This window comes from Myotis lucifugus, unplaced genomic scaffold, assembly GCF_000147115.1.
Source record: "Myotis lucifugus unplaced genomic scaffold, Myoluc2.0 scaffold_76, whole genome shotgun sequence".
NCBI lineage: Eukaryota > Metazoa > Chordata > Mammalia > Chiroptera > Vespertilionidae > Myotis > Myotis lucifugus.
Genome location: NW_005871124.1, coordinates 497,200 through 518,665, shown reverse-complemented (window position 1 = coordinate 518,665; position 21,466 = coordinate 497,200).

Genomic DNA, 21,466 nt, shown 5'->3' with positions numbered 1-21,466 from the left:
AAACAATGTTAATTTAGGATAAATTAAGATATATTTTATGAATTCCAATAGTATCTACAAACATTGTATTAATCACAACAGAATATACATGCATTTGAAAAGTGTATGTGAATGATATATTGGTTATCCAGTCTTTCACAAAGTCCCTCACACATGCCCCTTACCATAACTATGTCGCTTCAACCCACCAGCTAGGGAACAGGCATATGACTGATTTTGACCAGGTGGTTCAGAGCTTTGATATGAACCACAAGTCATTAATAACTGCATTAACACATATAACTCTGTTGCTCTCATAGAATGCACTCTGATTAGGTTTCCATGCTTATTCATCCTGACATGGACAATGGAAGTATTTGTAAGGCCATTATATCATCCCAAACCCCAGTTGGCTGCCACATCCTCCATGTCAGGATGAAGAGCACACACTTTAAACCTATCTGCCTGAGTTTGAATTCTGGGTCAGCCACTTACTAGCTGGGTGATTTTGGGCACATAATGTAACTTCTCTGTGCCTCTCAGTTTCTCCATGTGAAAACTGGGGCTAATAATAAAAGACTTAATACATATAAGCACTTAGACTAGTGGCTGGCAGAGTAAGCTCTCATTACTCCATACTGCCCAATAATTATAATTTTGTCCACTCCTCCATTAGACTTGTACAGTTTGAGAGCAAAGGGTATGCCTTTTAGCTCTGTTTTCTGTGCCTAGAACAGTGCCTGACACTTGCTGGCTATACCACTTATGTTGATGAATAAATGATCTTTTGTGATTTTGACAGAAACCAAAATTTATTTTCCAGAAAATAATAGCAAATTGAGAGAAACCAGCTGATGATTTAAAAAAAAAACACAGATCAGGTGTGCAGCCACAGCTGAGAAGTGTCCAGTTACATATCCCGTTGCCGGTTTCAACTTTCTAAGTCCATAATTATGAAACAAATGCTGATGCCTTATTTAATTTAAACATCTTCTTTTAATACAGAATTTATTTTCTCTCCCTTAGCATAAATTTTCAGTGGCCTTACAAAGAGGGAAAATAAACTTTTACATTTGCATGTCAAATGTTTTAATTTTTTATTATAAAATTTGTCTTTCTAAGACATTCTAGAAATGGCAGCAGAATGGTAGCCTGACTGCAGGCTCAAAAATGCTCTCAGCAGCTCAGTTTTCTAATGTTCTGTTCTGGGGCAAGCATTTCTTGATTGGGTGGGAGTTACAGAATCTATCTTCTTTGTTTAGGGGAAAGAAAACTGCCTTGATTCCTGAGCCTTGGTTTTCTTAACAAAATGATTGTCAGAAATGCCCCTGCCCTTCCCCTCCTGCTCCAGCCACAAGGAGAGGGGTATCATTTAATGGTTCTTATCAAGGGAATAAAAGTGAAAGGCAAAGGAAGTGGTAGAAGTGGGAAGCTCTCCAAAAGTCATAGTGCCCATTACTGTGTGCTTCTAATTCTAGCTACAGATACAGCTGAAAACTCTAAAGAGTTAGTTCTTAATAATCTAAGCAACATTTTTTTTACTTGATCATAAATCAAAAACCTTTAAAACAACTATTTCCAGTCAGCAAAACATTTTTACAGCTCTGCTTGTTTTACCTTGTGGTGACAGACTTACCTCGCTCTGTCCTTATCCTAAACTCAGATATGACAATGGGAACGGACAAAGATACAAAGAAAATAATCAAATAGCAAATAAGAAAATACCAAAGTCTGTGTTTCCTCAGTTGGAGTTTTCAATTCAGCTGGGAAGTTTTCTGTGGTTTGTGGAATGTTTCAAGTTTAAAACCACCACAGCCAGAACACACTCTAAAAAATATCTCCTGTGTGTATGTTGTATGTGTTGTTTTTGTTATTGTTTTTTAGGGGGTTGTGTGAAGTATAAGAGAAGACATTTAATGGTCTAGCTCTGCACCTTCAGAAAGACTGGCTGTGTTCTTAGGCTTGATATGAACTTGGCTGTTATTTCTAAACAAATCATCTTAGTAATCTAACCTGCTGTTTTCCCAACTCTAGAAATGGAACTTACTTGAGTTCAGTCCCACAGATAAGGCAGGAGGACTATTTAAAAAGTTAGCCAACATGTCACCTACTAGGCACTTTTTATAAAGTAAAGAAATTAATATTCTAAATAGTTTTAGCCCTCTAGCCTGTGCATGTTTCAACTTGCTTCATCATCCACAGAGAGCCTTTTCTTTAAGCTTCCCCATGAGTGTGAGCACAGGTTCAAATGGTGGTAATTACTATTAAAACAATTGTGTTGTCCTCCCAATAAAAATCACTCTGTTGATCAACCAATTTGCAGCCCCCTTGTTTGAGGACCCTTATGCCAAACGTGGCTGCAGATAAATTAGCCCACGTGTGATTGCATGTGAAAACACATTGATTTACGATTTTTCCCCTCTCCCGTTCAGCCTGACAACTTGTCTAAATAGGCTTCTGTCACGACCTGACAGCTCATGGATAAGTTGTGTACAACAGACCATTAAAACAAAATGTTCTGAATATGGAGAGTGCAAAACACAGACAAAGGGATAAGATTAAAAGACAAAAGAATGAACAAAGGAGATGAGGGGAGTTGTGGAGCCTGAAGAATTACCCTTTAATTGTGCTTTCAGACTTTGTCACAGGCTGGATTCTTGGAAGTAAAGCCTGAAATGGAGTTTGAGGAGATTGTTTATGAAGGATCAACAGCTGTGGAAGGCAGGAGACTGAGGCAGAGTTGGGCAGAGAGAGAAGTTGAGCTGTGATGCAGGCTGGACAAAGTCTCAGCTACGACCCCCTTTCCTGGGGAGCTTGAGAGTGGTCCTGTGTTGGGCTGAAATGGTTGGGACCTTATTATCCCCTATCACTCAGTCATTGCAAAGGCAAGGGTGTGCTCTTAGGTTGAGGTGGTTCCCTGAAGCTAAGGCAAACCCTGACTAAGCTGACAGCTGTAATACAAAGTCCTTCCTTCGAGGGGGATCTAGGCCATGCATGCCTGTGTCCACCACAGAGATATTTACAATTAACTATATGATTGTAGCCCAGCTGTCTACATCTCGCATCATTTTCCAGTCCAGATCATGTTATAAATCTCCACTGATCACAGAATAACAGCTCATTTTATTAAGCACTGATTAGCCCCATGCTATGAGCTGTATCTACCTTATCTCATTTAATTCTCATAACAACTCTAAGAGACAGGGATTTATAAAATCCCCATTTTTAGATGAAGCAACTGAGGGCACTGAAGATGACTTGTCAAAGGCCAAATAACTGGTGAATGGCAGAGTTGACATCTGAATTCAAGGCTGTTTGTGTTCAAAGTTCACTCACTTAATTATGAAACTGTTCTCATTGAAACAGATATAGGTTTATAGGTCACTATTGCCACTCCTTCCCTGACCTTCACGAATAAGCTCACGAAAGAGCCTATTTCTTGGGTGGAGAGAAATAGCCATGTGTTCCAGTAGATCTTTGCCTCTTTTTGACTGTCAGAACCACTAAGTATTTTATTTAGCATATACTATGTTCTATTGCTTCTGGTTGGATTCCTGGGGAAACAAGGAATTTATTAGGGCTTGCTCTATGCATCCACAACTAGGAAATGGAGGACAAGAAGCAGGAGTGAGCAGATGAAGTTGGACTGCAAAGCAGTTTCACTGAAGGTATCAGCTGATCTCATAGGGAGATCTAGCGAAAATGGCTCATCAGAGTTGTCCTAAGTTGGGACAAGGGGGCTCAACCTTTAAATACTGTGCCAGCCAGCTGTTGGGTATGGGATGCCTTGGGAATGCAGTATGACCTTGAGCTAGGTGGCTCTCTGCAGCTAAGACAAATCACAAAGTGAGACTCAGCTAAGGGGATTCAGAAGGCATATCTCAGCATCCACTACAGCTATTTTCCTTCAAATACTCCAAGGATTAAATATTATTAGTACCATTTCATAGGAGAAAAAAATGATGGCAAGACAAGTTAATGACTTATCCAGAGACATGTAGGTAGCATTTAATTATCAATACATTTAACTAATATATGTTGAGTGCCATCTGTGTGCCAGGCATTATGTTGGGTCCTGAGAATTTAATGGTGAACAAAAAAGGACCCCTGACTTCATCCAAATGATATTTTAGTGTTGACAACTGTTCTAGACAAAGAAAAAATTAGAAGTTTGTCTATTTTTTATATATCTAAAAAATAGCTATCTAAAAAATACTTAATTCAGAGAATGGACATTTAAAGCCCGTTTGTACATGTTGCCAAAGTTCTTTTCAAGAGAGTTAAAAAATTGTAAACTTGTATACTTAAAATGTTTAGAACAGGGAAAAGGGAAACCTACTTGATCATGAGATTTGTGGTTAGCATAAGGAGGAAGTGTTCTTTATAAATCAACCTTTAACTAGCCAGCCAGTTTTCATCTGGAATCTCCAAAGGCACTGCAGATAATAATACCCAGTTCTTCATAATTTCACTGATAGCATCAATAACATCAACAACAAAAGCCAACCAGTCAAGAAGAAAACTTTTATCAAGAATCTATTCTCATTAGCTCATCTCACTTAAGAAACTGTTAAGAGATTTAGTAAGTCGATTACTTCCAGACAAAGTGAATAAATAGTGTAACTGAACCAGATCTCTTGTAACCTAGAAATTTTCTAACAATTTATTTTCTTATTTTAAGCAATATAATTCAACTAATTTTAAAATATATTTTTATTGATTTTATAGAGAGGGGAAGGGAGAGGGAGACAGAGAAAACCATCAATGTGAGAGAGAAACATAGATCAGCTATCTCTTGCATAACCCCTATTGGGGATCAAGCCCGAAACCCAGGCATGTGCCCTGACCAGGAATAGAACAGTGACCTTTTAGTGCATGGGATGCTGCTCATCCAACTGAGCTACACCAGCCAGGGCCAATAATTTCATTCTTGACTATCTATTGAAGGCCAGCACAATCAAAATGGTGCCAAACTCACCTCTCAACCCACTCTGTGCTTTGGCACCATGGCACTTATTTGGATAGGGAAAGAAGGAGAGGGCAAGAGTTGCCTCTACTCTGGGTTCTGATTCAATAGACCTAAGGCATAGCCTGTTATTTCTATTTGTAAAGTGTTTTCCCTACTCCTAAATCCCCCAAATGAGAACCAAGGCTTTCACATCTAGAACTTTTCCTTTCACTTACCCCTGAAATGTTTCATGTTTTAGTCCATCAAGACAGTCAAGGAACTTGTTAGCCAGTTAAAAAGGTTGGTTGGAGTTCAGCTTTTAATGGATGATCCTGAATCACACTGCTACCCTTTAAACTAACATTTGTAGGTCAAGTGTGTTTGAGATCTGATCAGTGAGTGACTACATTGTGCAGACCTTAATGGCAGGCAAAAAGACATCAGGATTCTGGGAGTCCTGGAATAGTGGACATAATAATGGGTATAAAAAATGGACTAGAAGCAGGTCTTATCATCCATGACTCAGCAGGGAAGAGGTAAAGCAGTCTCAAAAAGACCACTCAAGAGATGGACTAATGCATCTTTGTGTTGCAAGGATGGTGCTAACCTTGCACAAGAAAAAAAAGCCATAGAGCTCCACAACTGGTAGGTAAATAGAGAACTGTCAGGAGAGTTAAAAAAAGGATTGAAACTGATGCAAATATTTGCTCAGAATAGACCCATAAGTTGTGCAACTCTCTTATATCACCTGAGCTGAACAAGACCTGCTCAGGGGAGAATTCCAAGATAAACCCTAAGATCATAATTAACAGGACAGAAATGATAACAGCAACCCAGATCTCAGAATGAAGCATGTATACTTGTATTTTCCATTTCTTCAAATTCTTTTAGATAAACCCCTGCTTGCCAAAAAAGATGTGTGCCTATGTAAGGGTGGTCAAAAGCCTTGCTTATAGTCAGGTTTTCAAAAGTGAGTTCTCAGAGAAAGTGCCTGGAATAGTGTTGTAAGGATTTTAACCACCACAAGGAGGTAACTTATTACACACACAAAATGATAAATTCAATAGTCATAACAACTAAAGTTCTCAACAGAAATAACTTCTATATCTCCCACCCATGTAGACCTGCCTACATAAAAAAGCTGCACTGTGTGGATACCTACCTCCATTTTTCACCAGGAACCTCAATCATGTAAAGACCTAATAATACCAGCTTGTGTTCATATAGCTTCTAGGCTTACAAAGTAAATTCAACATGTATGTAAGCCTCAAAACGATCCCAGGAGATATCTTTCATATGCCCCCATTTTATTAAGGAGTAAACTAAGGCTTACCCAGGTTAAATGACCACCCAAAATTTCCACTTAGGTGTCCACTTCTGATAAGGTTGGAGTAGATTTTTGCAGATTAGCCTTTCCACAGAGAATGACTTGATGAGTGAAACTGAAATACAAAGGCCTCAGAGAGCTCCCAACGCAGCAGGGACTTGAAAAACCTGTGTCTTAGTCCTTTTGAGCTGCTATAACAAAAACATTACTAGGTGGTTTAAATATCAACCACTTATTTCTCACAGTTCTGAAGGCTAGAAAGTCCAAGATCAAGGCTTTGTAGATTTGATGTCTGGCCAGCTTCCTGGTTCATATATAGCCATCTTTTCCTGCAACTTCACATGGTTGAAGGAATGAAATATGGCTCTGGGGTCTCTTTTTAAGGGCACTAATCCCATTCACAAAGGATCAGCCCTTATGACCTAATCACCTCTCAAAGACCCCACCTCTCATCAGCACACTGAGGGGGTTAAGACTGTAAAATGTGAATGGGGGTTGGGGACACAAACGTTTAGTCTACACCAGCTAGGATCCGAGAGAGATAGGAAGTGCATTGAGGAGAAACTGGCATTCTGTACACAAATTCCTCCTTGAGGCATCTGCTGATTCATGGGCAACTTGGGGCCAAGAGTCTAAGAAGCCAAGTACAAAGTGGCAAATAAGACAGTGGGAAGCCAAATGGAGCTTTTGGTAGTCTCAGAGTATGGGGAGACAAAACTTGGAGTTCAGGACTACTTAGTAGGTCAGAACTTGAGGGGCTAAGATTTCAGAGAGTGGGGGAACATACTGAAGTGAGCCTGAGATTCTTAGAAGCATTTGACACAACATCCATCCTTTCTGCATAAAGATTCAACAAGTTTGAAGGTAAAGGGATGGAAATAGTTATACCATGAAAACATTAACCAAAAGAAATATGGCATAGCTACAATAATAGCAAGTAAAAAAAATAATAATAGCAAGTAAAGTAGAGTTTCAGGCAAAAAAGTATTATGAAATAAAGAAGGACATTTGATAAAAAAAGGGTCAGTCTGTATGAAGATAAAACAACCATATATGTATATACTAATACTAAGGACCCAGCGCACAAATTCGTGCACCTTGTAAGGAACTGTGGGCCACAAGGCTGCGGTGGGCACAGGGGTAGGTCTCAGCCCATCCTCCATGCCCTTGCCTAGCCCCTCCCACCATGGCCCCCAGTCCCCTGTCTGCCAGCAGCCCCACTCCTGCCACCGCTGCTCCCACCTGCTGATAGCATGGAGCAATTGGGACTGGTGCCAGCAGTGGGTGCAAATGGCTGCTGCCCCAATTGCTCCTCAGGAGCAGAGGGAGGTGGAGAAGCCCTCAGGGGCGATCGGGGCCGGCAACCGCCGCTCGCACCCACTGATGGCACCAAGTGATTGGGACTGGCACCGAGAGCCGGCAGTGGGTGCAAGTGGGGCTGGCACCGGCAGCAGGTGTGAGCACCGGGCAGGACCGCAGCATGCAGGAGCAAAGAATTTTCAGTAGCCAACAGAGGCTCGCCCTGACGACAGTGACCAGCGACCGGCCTTGCTCTGGCGTCCCCACTCACCTGCTCCACCATCCCGCTGCAGCCGATGCCCGCCATGTTCTGTGCTCTGCCACCTGCTGCTGATGCCCGCCATGTTCCATGCACACCCCCTGGTGGTCAGCACACGTCACAGCAATCAGTTGTTCGGTTGTTCAGTTGTTCCGCCGTTCAGTCTGAAATAAAGAGGAAACATATATCCACAATCATGGTAGAGAATTTTAATGTAACTGCCTTATTGTTGAAAGTCCAAGGCTATCAGCAAGCCTATACTAGTATACCACCATTTTCCAAATACACAGCTTTCAGGGAATTGTCTAAAATAATTCCAAGGATGGAAAAGAATTCCAAGGAATGGGGAAATATATATATATATATTTCTGAGAATTGGATTATTCTTATAATTTTCTTCTTGTTATTTCCCTCCAAAATTTATAGAAAAAAAACAGACAAAAAATCTGAAATAATATGGATGATTTGAACCACACAAATAACAAAATTCACACACATATACATTTCAAGTGTGCATGAAATTTATCAAAATTAAATGTATGTTGGGCCATAAATTTCAAAAAATTGAAATCACTTAAAAATATTCTATGACCACAGTTGATTAAGCTAGGAACCAATTAAAATATGTATAACTAGAGCATTGTAAAATATTTAGAAATTAAATATCATACTTCAAAATAACTATTAGGTAAAAGAAAAATCATAGTAACACCTGAAAATCTTTGGACTGAGTGATAATGACAAATATAGCACAACAAAACTTGTGGAATTCAGATAAAGCTATGCTTACAGGAAAATTTATAAAATCAAATTAATAAACTAGGAATTAAAATTAAAAGTCAGTGATATCAGTAATCATCTCAAGAAGGGAAAATACTGCAAATTAAATTCAAATAAAGTAGAAGTAAAGAAATAATAAAGACAAAAAAAGAACATTATGTACAATAGAGAAGCTCTGCAAAGCCAGAAGTAGTACTAGATTTAATAAATAAATTCGGCAATGTAGCAGGATATAAAATGAACACCCAGAAATCAATGGCATTCTTATACATCAATAATGATCTCTCAGAAAGAGAAACTAGACAAACAATCCCATTTACCATTGCAACAAAAACTGAAAATACTTAGGAATAAACTTAAGTATGGAGGTAAAAGACTTGTACTCAGAAAACTACAGGACATTGAGAAAAAAAAGATAGAGGAAGATATAAACAAGTTGAAGAATATACCGTGTGTGGAGAGCGGCTACAGCGTTTGGACAGGTTCAAGCCTGGGACTGATGAGAGGGCACGGTCCTCTCGTGGCAAAGCCACGTGCAAGTCCCAGCTTGGAGGGCAAAGCCCTCCCAGCACAATTACAGCCAAAGGCTATGGTTGTGAGCGTGACCTTATGGTCCGAACCTGTGGCCCCAGGTGGCTGAGTGATGTAGGATGCGGGAGGTGCAGCAAGTGCTGCCAAAACAAAGCTTGATAGAGTTCAGGTGCATGTAATTGAGTGGATTTGAAACCTGCGAGAACGTTGTAAACATCTTGACCACGCCCTGACTTTGCCTTGTGGGATCTGCTATAAAATAAAGACTCAGCTTGCAGGCCGTGGCACTGTCTCTCCATCCGAGAGCAGTGTCCCACCCGGCCCCAGCTTTATTCTCTTGTCTGTCTTCTTTAATCCTTCACCGCCCCACCCCCTCAGGTTCACCCCGGCCATGCTGAGCACGGCACAACCGTGTTCATGGATTGGAAAAATTAACATCATTAAGATATCAATACTATCCAAAGCAATCTATAGATTCAACACAATCTCTATTAAAATACCAACAGCATATTTCACCGATCTAGAACAAACACTCCAAAAATATATATGGAACCCGAAAGACCCCAAATAGCTGTAGCAATCCTGAGAAAGAAGAACAAAGTAGGAGAAATCACAATACCAGGTTCCAAGTTATACTACAAAGCCCCTGTAATCAAAACAGCCTGGTACTGGCACAAGAACAGGCATATATATCAATGGAACAAACAGACCCCAGAAATTGACCCAAGCCATTATGCTCAATTAATATTTGACAAAGGAGACAAGGGCATACAATGGAGGAAAGACCGTCTCTTCAATAAATGGTGCTAGGGAAATTGGACAGGTACATGAAAGGACTAAATACAACTGACAAGACTGATTTGAGAACATTTTACACAGCCTGAGGTAGAGCCAGGACTTAAATGCAGGCCTTGAGCTAGCACTCCTCAAGCAGCCGCTGTTACAGGAAGCTCTCAGCAGGTCTGTGGGAATATGACTGTGCCCTGGTTTGGAAAACTGACAGGAAGTCCAATTGGGGAGTGTTATGGGGGTTGGGGGTGGGAATGTGATTCAATGCCCAAATCATAAAACAATAGATGAGAAGTCACACTGGACTCACTCTTTGGAAGCTTCAACAAGGAATCATGGAAAGGGTCTCTCAAACTGTCAGGAGCTCTATTATCAAAAGTGAAAATGTTCATTGGCCTACAGCTCTAGTTTTTTAGCATACTTCTCTCAGAGTAACTAGAAAAACACATGATTATAGACTACAAATCTTCAGATGACAATGAACTGGCTTGTGTTTCCACATCAGTTATTCCATTTAACAGAAGTAGTCCCAGCTGCCCCCATTACCTGACAGGGATCAGAGCTAACTCAGGAGTGGGCACCTAGCTGAAGATATTTGCTAGCCTACTTCCTGGACTGAGAAAACCCAGGCAGTGTTAGGTTCAGACCTCTGGAAAGCTTTAATTTGAGCTAATGCTCCCTTGATTTCCATTTTTCAAAGTGATGCAAGTGGCTTTTGCAGGGAGAAAGGAAACTCTCATTTACTGCGTTCCTACTGTGTGCCAGAGACTTTAAATTAATTAATTCACTTAATTCTTACCACCCTTCTGGACTATGTGCATTTTTCAGAGAAGAAAATCAAAGGATAAATTTTTTAAATACCTTCACCATAGTCATAGAGCTTTAACTGACAGTTTTATTTTTCTTTTAGGTCAAAGCCCACTTTCTTGAGAGATAATCAAACAAAATAATTAGGAGTATGAGTTTTACATTTAGAGAAACCTTGATTTCAGTTCTGGGTCTGCCACTTAAACTGTTGGGACCCTGTGCAAGTTAGCTGATCTCTATTGAGAATAATACTAGAAACTACATCCTGGAACTATTGAGAGAATTAAATGAGATAATTCAGACAAGTGCTAAATACAGTGCTTGACACATACAAGAAATTGTACTGCTCCTATTCCTACGATTACTGTTACTACTACTATTGCTATGCTATTCTTATTACTATTGTTGTAGCTATGGCTGTTCTTGCTGCTGCTGTGCCTAACTGATCTATGCTGTCTCCATACACTGAACAGATGACTGCACTGACTTCATTCAATGCCATTCCAAAGAGCCCAATTCTCCAGCCATAAAAAGAAATGAGGAAGTTATAACTGATGGTGAAGCACAGGCCTCAGTAGTCAGGTCCCACGGGTTTTGTTTTGACCGCTGAGTCACATAGTGACCCACAATCATATGGAACATTGGGTAGCTCTCTTGTTGTTCCTCAGGGCTAAAGACATAAACAAAATCTCCTGCATAGCACATGAAAATTCACTACTTGCTGTTAAAATGTCCTTGGGGGAAAGACAGGAACAACAATTAGCATGTTTTCTTGATGAAATCATTTTATTTTTCCATTAGCTCTTCTTTTAACTCCTCACCTATCCAGCTGGTCTTTTGGTATATCTGAGCAGAGCAGTCACTACACAGATTATGAAAATAATCTTGAAGAATCAGAAATGAGTCCAGTTGGTGCATCCTGAAGGTGTTCAGATGTTTGTCAAATGAATATGTGAACAAACTGTCAGGCATTTGTGTGGTCATTCATTGTATCCAAAGCATTGGAATGCAAAATCTCATTTTGTTTTAGGCTTTAGCCTTCTGTTTAGTGCACAGGCTTCGTGTGTGTCTAAAGCAGCAATTCTTCTGTTAGAAAAACTTCCCAACTCTGCTCCTGGAAGTAGTGAGCATGTGCTAGACCTCCCATTTCTGCTGGGTTTGGCCTTTTAGCACTCATCACAATTACAGCTATTTATTTTGTGGCTGATTCCTTGATAGGTCCATTATGGAGCACAGAAATAGGCAAACAGAGGATACTTGCTGAATACTAGTTGAATGAATGAATGAATGAATGAATGAATGAACTACTTGCTATTCGACAAGCCAATGCTTAGAAACGGTACCTGTGTCTGATTTTAGCTTAGTGCTACTGTACATCCTATTTTCATTTCGGAGATTTGACCTCCCAGGCGGGCTGAGGAGCATATCTCCCAGTTTATTGGATTGAATTTAGGAAACACACTAGTGTGAGACTGACTCAGGTACATTAAAACCTCACCCCATTAGCCCCAGGGTGTTCACAGGCTCCCCCTGCATTCCCCAGGTGCAGAGTCATGAAAGTAAGCTGCTTCCTATTTGTCCACACAGTGACTCATCTTGCTTTAATGTTGTCTGGTGTGAGTGGAAATCTGGCTGCTGAGAGAGCCACAGTTGGCAGAGCCACCTCCTAGAAACCAAACACTCATCTGGCAGAGCTGACTTGCTTCCATCTCCCACTGAGAGGGGCAGATTACCTAAATGCTGATTAAATCATGAGCTGGTGGTATGGTGACATTTCACTATGAAGCCCCACAGATCCAGTGAGCCTCAAATAGATGATGGCTTCTGTAATTTCTTTCCATTTCTCCCACAGGAATACAGATAGATGACCATAGGCAGAAAAAAACTTACATTAAAAATGGTAAATGTCCCAAGAAACAGCACTAAGCAGGGACCAGCTGAGTGGAAAGAACAAGTTTACATGGAGAGCCTTAATACTTTAAGCTTGTACCAAGGCAACTACTAATGCGGGAGTTATACATTCACATGCTCATCACTCATGCAGGAACATACTTCTAGTGCTCATGAGTACATGAGGATATCTTGTTCCTGACCCCCCCCCCCCAAAAAAAGTCCAGAAAGCTACCTTTCTTTCCTCTAAAAATCTCTTTATCCCTGGTCTTGTGATTCTTCTGACTTGACTACAAATAAAAGCCTAGTCAGGAATAATAGCATTGGTGCCCCCCACTCAGATTCCTTTTTTGGCAGGAGCAACCCAGCCCTCAGCTGCTGTGAATTGTTGGCTGCAGAGAGCTCACAGCTGTCCCCTTCTCTGGAGGATTGGCCTCAGCTCACAGGAGTAGAGTCCCCACTCCAAGAGTGCTCTGTCCCTGGCAGCCCATAACTAATGACTGAAAAATAGAAGTATAAAAAGCCAACCCCTTGCTTCAAGGTGGGACAACTCTGGTGCTATTTTTGCCTAAGAGTCTCCATAGGATACTAGACTCCAGCTAGACTCCAGCTGGACGACATCCTTGCTTAGCTCCTCCCCACCTCCTGTCTGTCCTGCTTCCTTCTCTTCCTCTCTCTTGAGAATACTCCCTCAATTGAACTTGAACAAGACTCTCCTCTCAGGCACTGCTTCTAGGGTTCAAGACTTCAGATAGGCACTAGTACAGCTAACACTCATATAGCTATTTCCACATGCCAGGAGTTCTAAGTGTTTCACATATATGTCATAAATCTACTCCTGTGAAGTGGATGTTACAAATATCTCCATTTGGTGGCTGAGGCAACTGAGGCACAGAGATGTAGAGATGTTAAGTAATTTACATAATAAATGTCACACAATAAGTGATGGAGCCAGGATTTGAACCCACATAATCCAACCACAATTACAATTCCTACTGATTCTCTTAACGCTCTTTAACATCTGCTGATGTTCCTTCTCAGAAAGCATATTTAGTTCTCGTTCATTCCTTCTGTAAGCTTCAATATCCAGGAAGTCAGGGACATTTTGAGACTATAATTCCCCAAAACAAATCTCAATAATCAGAATGGTTTCCTCTAGTTGCACCCCCTCCAATCCAGCAAGCATTACGTAAAGATTAATTTCATACTTGAGCAGATGTTAAGCAGTCTGCAGTGCTGTGGCTACAGAAAGTATGCTACTTAAGAGAATAGGAAAGACATATCCAGAATATATCCTTTTCTAAGTGAAATCCCCTCACAGAACACTTTCAGATAGTCACCGTGGTGGTAGCTGAAAGTTACTCAAGATAGGGCATTACAGAGGCCAGAGCTCTTCTGCATTGCTAATAGGAGTGTGAATTGGTGCAACCACTTTGGAGAACTGTTAGCAGCATCTACTAATGTGGGATATACACAAACCAGAAATTCTATTCCTAGGAATATACCCAATAGAAATGGATGCATAAGTTCACCAAAAGACATTAAAGCATGTTGGAATAGAAAAGAACTGCAAACTACCCAAATGCCCATGAAAAGTAGAAAGGAAAAATAAACTGGTAGATGCAAACAATGTATGATTACATGGCAATGGTAATAATTGAACTATAACTATATATAAAAATATTGATTTATTTCACAAATATGATGTTGAATCAAGGAAGCCAGGCTCAAAAGAGTATATACTACAATATTTCATTTATAGTAGTCCCTCCTTATCCTTGTGGGACATGGTCCAAGACCCTCAGTGGATAGTACCAAAACCTCCAGATGCAATATTTTTTCCTATACATACATATACTTTACAGCTTCTGTTTGGCATATTAAAATTGCCAGCATCACTACATGTGTGCTTTGGGGCCATTACTAAGTAAAATAAGAGTTACTTGAACACAAGCACTGCAATACTGTGACAGTGTATCTGATAACTAAGATATTTAACAAGTTGGTAGTACATACAGTGTGGATGCACTGAACAAAGGGATTATTCACATAGCAGGTGGGATGCACAGAGACAGTGGGAGATTTCATCATGCTACTCAGAACAGCACACAATTTAAAACATAAATTGTTAATTTTTAAAATTTTCCATTTAATATTTTAAGAATGTGTTTGCCACAGGTAATTGAAACTATGGAAAGGGAAAGCATAGATACGGGGACTACTGTACATTAAGTTCAAAGATGGACAAAACTGATCTATTGTGTTAGAAAACAAAAGAGTGGGTTACCTTTGGTGGGAGAGGTGACTAAAAGGGGACATGGGGGGTCTTCTAGAATGCTAGTCAGGTTTTGTTTCATGATCTGGGTACTGGATTCATGGGTGTGTTGACTTTTGCAAATCCATCGAATTGTACATTTATAATGTGTGCACTTCCTGTATGAGTACTATATATCAATAAAAACCTCAAAATGTGATCGAAGCCAATTTTATTAAAAGAAAAAGAGAGCCTCCCCCCATTGACAAGCTATCTTTCCTTTTTCCCCTAAGGAAAGTTATTTCAGTGAAGACCAAAGCAGTTTTCTTACCCAGTGACCACACTTGTAAGTTCAAATTCCTGAGGGAGATATTAAGTTGATCTCTGAGAGATCTCTTCTTATTCCTCATATTCTGTCCTGCACTAAATTTTGGAATGTTTTCTACATTCCAAAGAACCAGACCTAAGCCATTTACTTAGATACTGGAAAATAGTTAAGAGAGGCATTTATTAATCACCAGAATAAAATGTCTCTGTCATCCCCATCCATGTTTACCCAGGATATGGTTGATAAAGGCAACAAAGGGGGAACAGGCTCAATAAAACATCTTTTCAAGCCTAAAAAGCAAAACGAAATAGAGGTGTCTTTAATAAAAGTACCTCAATGATAATGCCATAAATTATTACAAACTAGAGGCCCAGTGCATGACATTCATGCACTGGAGGGGCAGGGCAGTCCCTCAGCCTGGCCTGTGCCTTCTTGCAGTCCAGGACCCCCTGGGAGTGGGCCTAAGCCAGCAGTCAGACATCCCCTGAGGGGTCCTTAGTGCTGCTGTGTAGGCGAGAGAGGCTCCCACCACTGCTGTTGAGCTCACCAGCTATGAGCCCCCCCCCCACCAGTTTCTGACTGAGAGTTGGGAGCACACTGACCACCAGGGGGCAGTTCCTGCTTTGAGCGTCTTCCCCCTGGTGGTCAGTGCACATCATAGTGACCAGTCATTCTGCCATTCGATTTGCATATTAGGGTTTTATTATATAGGATAAGCTTTTAAGTGCATATACAAAGCATAATTATGACCAGAAGTTCTCCATACAGAGTGTTTCATTTCACATATTTTGTCTAATCTCCATAATAATGTGCCAAGAGAGGCAAGGCACAGTCATCTTTATTTTACAGAAGAGGAAACTGAGGCCCAGAGTGGTAAGTGACTTGTCCCCAGTCACATTGCAAATTAGTAGTTAGCCTGGCAAACAAAAACCCAGAGTTAAGCCCCTCCCCACAATCCCAGCCAAGACAAAGGTGAAAGAGGAATAATTATGCCTCAGACAAGCCAATAAAGTATCAAGTTTTCTGTATAATAGATAAACATAAAACATGGCAAATAGGTATTATAGTCTCTCTGAGAAAATCCAACTCAAATATTTTTTGTATGACTCCTACTTCTACCTGTCTTCATTTGAAAATGCACCTCTTTATTCAGAGTTGCTTAAAGACATTCTACCTAGTGTAGTTAAACCCAAAGAAATACCAGGAGAAGCAAATATGGTTGTAACAGAATTTGAAGCACAATAGAGTTGTTTACATTAAACATACAAAGATCATAGCATTAGACTCCCTGAGAATTAACAGCTATTTGAGGTTAGAGAATGGTAGACCTGGAGAACAGTTGGGTTCACCATTTCATCTTAAAGGCCAAAGCCTTTTTATTTCAGCCCTGTAGTCCTCAGAGGGGCTGGGTTGGCTGAACTCACAATATTAAATTTATTGCCTATAAGTAGGTATCTGGATATTTGTACTGTAGACTGCAATGAGCAACCTCCCAAGAGAATGAGATTCCCATCATTGGAAGCATTTAAGCAGGGTCTGAATGGCCATCAACAAGGCTTACTATAGAGAGAATTCTTGCACTGGAAAATTATGTGCTGGGGGAAGGGAGTTTGGGTATGTGCATGCACACACACATACAATACAAGCCTGGGAAAACAAGAGAGTATAAAGTGGAGGGAGAAAATTTTTATTTTTGTTGACTTTAGATTGGACCTTCTTCCAATCCCAACTCACACCCCTCCACACCACTTACACACCACAAGGTTGAGTTACTTCTTAGAGAGGCAGCACTTAGTTTAATCATTAGCTTCAGTTTGATAATATATCACAAACACAGCTTTGTTTGTTGTTGTTTTTTTCTGAGATGGTAGTAAGGGAGTGTGTGTGTGTGTGTGTGTGTGTGTGTGTGTGTGTGAGGTGGGGGACAGTGTAAAAGGAAAATAGATATTCCATTAATTTCCTAAATATATCTTAAAAGCAGTCTCATTAAACCTTATGCCTAAAAGCCATTTAATTAACAAAACTTTTCCTCAGAGGCTCATAGCTTTCACAATGAATTGTGGAAGAGAAACTTTGAAAACAGTGTCCAGGTGGATTTATATGCTTTGTCCAAGGATGTCAGCCAGTGTGCTAGATCTCAGAAGCTAAGCATGAAAATTCATAAGAACAATGCTGCTTACATCTCTAATTCCATACCCAAGCTATATCAAAGAGAGCCAAGTTCAAACAATTATCCTGAATTTCGGGAACAACACAGATAATCAGGTAATTGGTCATTACAGGCTAGAAATAAAAAAAAGTTTTCCTCCTTTATTCACATAATACAGCCTAAATGGATATTTCCCTCAATTTCACATAATTATAGCTATATATACTTTGTTTTACTAACAGGCAGCTCCTTGCAAGTCTTTTAAAAATTATTTCACATGAGCTCAAAGTTTCATTTTTGGTGCCTTAATTTTTTTCCACTGATCTTTAACTTGATGGTTTTTTATTAACATAGATTTATTTTAATTGCAGTTGGGATTGTTTGAATGTTTTATTTTGTGACTATAGATATATTCAACACATAGTGCTTAACTAATTGATATTGCATAATTCATCTGTATTCTGTTTTGTGCCTATTTTCTCTCCAACACAGGGCTCTACTCACAAAACAAAATAGATATTCCAAAGTTATATTGATGTCAGTGCTAATGATATTTCTCCATGCAGAGCTGATTCCTAATAGATATTTGTTAGATTGAATGCAGAGGATTTCATGAGTTCAAAGCCACTTGTGAATCACCAGCTAGTTGACAGACATGACCTGGGATATAAACAGAACGAGGCCACATAGGGACTGTTAGGCCACCTTCTTTTCATGCCAAGATTTCTCCAAGTGTAATCCACCAACCACCAGCATCAGAATTACTGAAATGTTTGCTTAAAATCAGATCTTTGGACCTTGCTCTTAGCAAATAAGAATTTTATGGATGGGGTCCAAGATGCTGGGTGCTAAGTTGGAGGAACTGTGTTCTATGTCCTGCACTAGGCAGGTGCTTAGAAAAAATTCTACTTCTATTATAAGCTTGAGTCCAAATAGACTAAATCTCATTGAATCTAAGACACTGTCAGCTGCCGATGCAGAGTTATCTTCTGAGAAATAAAGCTGCCAACCACACTGTTGTTATCCCACTGGCTATATGAGGCACCCTTACTTCATGGGTCAGTGGGTAACTTAAAGTGGGTAACTTAAAGTGGCTGAAATGTGGAGTTTGCTTCCTGCAGTCCCCAAAGCTTATTAATTCCTTAACTGACTCGTGTGTGTGTGTGTGTGTGTGTGGTGATAATGATGATGATGCCTAGGCTATCTCTGCTATATATCAATAGATTCATTGAATCTTTGTTTTTAATTAATTTGTTCTAATTTTTTGTGTTTTTTTCCTAAGGAATTGTAATGAACAAAGATGTCATGTGGAGAGGGAGAGAGAGAAAGAGGAGAGAGAGAGAGAGAGAGAGAGAGAGAGAGAGAGAGAGCACAATTAAAAAGAGGCCAGAAGAGGGCTTGATAAAAGGATGGACAATTAGTTCCTATAAGAAAATCCTAAAGGAATATTTCCTAAATAGAAGGCTTCAAGGTTTAGGAATAGTCTTCAAGCGCACAAAGGAATACAGCTTTAGGGAGACAGATAGGTAGATGCACTGCTCTAACTTTGTATTTCCGGAAGATAAGGAAAGCATGCTGTGCTAGAAAACCTCAAAGACCCTCACCACACCACTAGCAGGACTGAGCCAAGAGTACAAATGGAAGCCCACATGCCATGTGTCTGAATGTTTGAAAATTATATATCAAGCTAACAGAAGTTTAAATTAAAAAGCTTCTTTCCTTCTATCATGTGATTTTAGAATTTGGAGGCCCATTGGAGGAGCATAGATCTGGCACTCAGACATTCTCCTTTATTCCCCACCCGCATGTCTATCTGCACTGAGTTGCCATGGGCACATAGATGTGGACATTTCAGCCTCATTACCAAGCTTTTTTCACAGACCTCCCTGCTTTTTCCCTCCAAGCACTGACACCTGGCCATCCTTCAGGTCTAGAGGAATGCATACTGGCTGTAGAAGTAGAGTGGGCCCTGGAAACAGGCTCAGGACTTTGGGGCATGGACCAAGGGCAGATATCCCTCTAGCTCTGGTCTCAGGAAGGATGGTACTTCCCATATCCCTGGGACTAAGAGATGTTTAATAAACCCTTGCTTGGTTATATGAGTTGCTTGATAAAAGAGAGGGAGTAGAGGAGGAAGGAAGAAAGGAGAAGAGGGATAAAGGAATGGGAGAGAGAGGAGGGAAGCCTGGAAGGGAGGAGGGGAAAAGGGAAAGAGGAAAATCTTTCTCCTAGAACTAGAAATCATCAGCAGTTTGTGTTCACTGTGACTTGCTTCATACTACCAGCCTTTTACACATTTATTTGTAACTCTTGTCCTCTGATTTCCTAAGTTCCTCAAAGGACAGTGACTAAGTATTTTAGCTGTTCTTTGCTCTAACTCACTTTCAGCAAACCTAGACTGAAACTCAGATATCTTCACTCACAGTCCTGGATCCTTCCCCATCACCACTGTGGCTGCTAAATAGAGGAAATGTTAATTTGGAGAGTCTGTGAATCTTCTGGAAATTTTCATATCACTGAAGTGTCAGAAAGTCAGTTCACATTCCCTCTGTACTCTTTAGCTATTAAATCATAAACTTTAAGACATTTAAAGGGCCCAAAGGAATTTTAATTTGATGTGAATGACTTTCAAATATGAATAAAAATCAGAGCATATAAAATTGCAATTTCTATTACTTTTAAATAATAGAACAAGTTTAAAAATAATCAACAGCCAATGTAAGACTGCTGTATAATTCCATTGAACCTTTATTTTCTAGGTGAATGAAGAAGGAAGTGAGAGAAGTAATTCCAAATCATTTGTATGTGACTATGAATAAGAGAGGCAATTTAACTTCTGTATTACTTAAGTGTCTGTTTAAATTAATAACATTCTTTAAGAAAAGGACAGCTGTGGCAGGATAATCCAGGCAATACCTGGGAGGTATTAGCCTATGGCCTTTAACATTGAAATCCAAACCAAGAGGTGAGTCTTCATGAAGTTCATCAGAAGACAAACTCCCTTGTCAAAACAAATGGTTTGCTCTATAGACACATCAGAATGTATTACCCTAGACTTGCTTATCATAATACCCTCTAGGTCAGTGATGGCGAACCTATGACACGCGTGTCAGAGGTGACACGCGAACTCATTTTTTTGGTTGATTTTTCTTTGTTAAATGGCATTTAAATATATAAAATAAATATCAAAAATATGTCTTTGTTTTACTACGGTTGCAAATATCAAAAAATTTCTATATGTGACACGGCACCAGAGTTAAGTTAGGGTTTTTCAAAATGCTGACATGCTGAGCTCAAAAGGTTCGCCATCACTGCTCTAGGTCCATCCATATTTTCAAATGGCAAGATTTCATTCTTTTTATGGTTGCCAATGGACATTATGGAAAAATGCTCCACATCATTAATCATCAGGGAAATGCAAATCAAAATCACAATGAGGTACAACTCACACCTGTCAGAATGGCTATCATCAATAACTTAACAAACAACAAGTGCTGGTGAGGTTATGAAGAAAAGGAAACACTGCTGGTGGGATTGTAAGTTGGTGCAGCAACTATGGAAAACAGTATGGAAGTTGCTCAAAAATTTACAAATAGTACCGGGGGAGGGGGGAGAAAATGGCGGAGGCTTAGACGGACGTGTTGGTGCTTTGTCCCGGACCAGATGGGGGCGAGCAGCTGAAACGGGTAACAATCAGCCCGATCAAGCTGGGGAGGTTCAGCTGAGAGACAGTCTGCAGCCAGGAAAGACAGAAAACTCCTAAAAAATGCGGATGGTTGGAGATTGAGGCTGAAACCTCCCTCTGGGCGCCAGCGCAGCGGCGGGACCGCGCCATCTCAGGCAGCGTTCACCGGCATCCAGAGATCGGCTACTAGCCCGGCGGCTACTGACCCGGAGGCAGCGATTCGCAAACAGCGCGACTGCAAGAGCCAAGGGGAGACCTGCACCCCTCCACGGAAAGGTTGGACTTGCCTCGAAGATTCAAGCAACAGCGGCCTCCTGATCACCACACGCTCTGCCTGGGGAACAGTTGCTGCATCTGAAGCTTCCCTCCACCAGCCAGAAGAGCCACCACAACTGTGAACAGCACCCATCAGAGGCCCTGCTATCAACAGAGGAGCCGCTG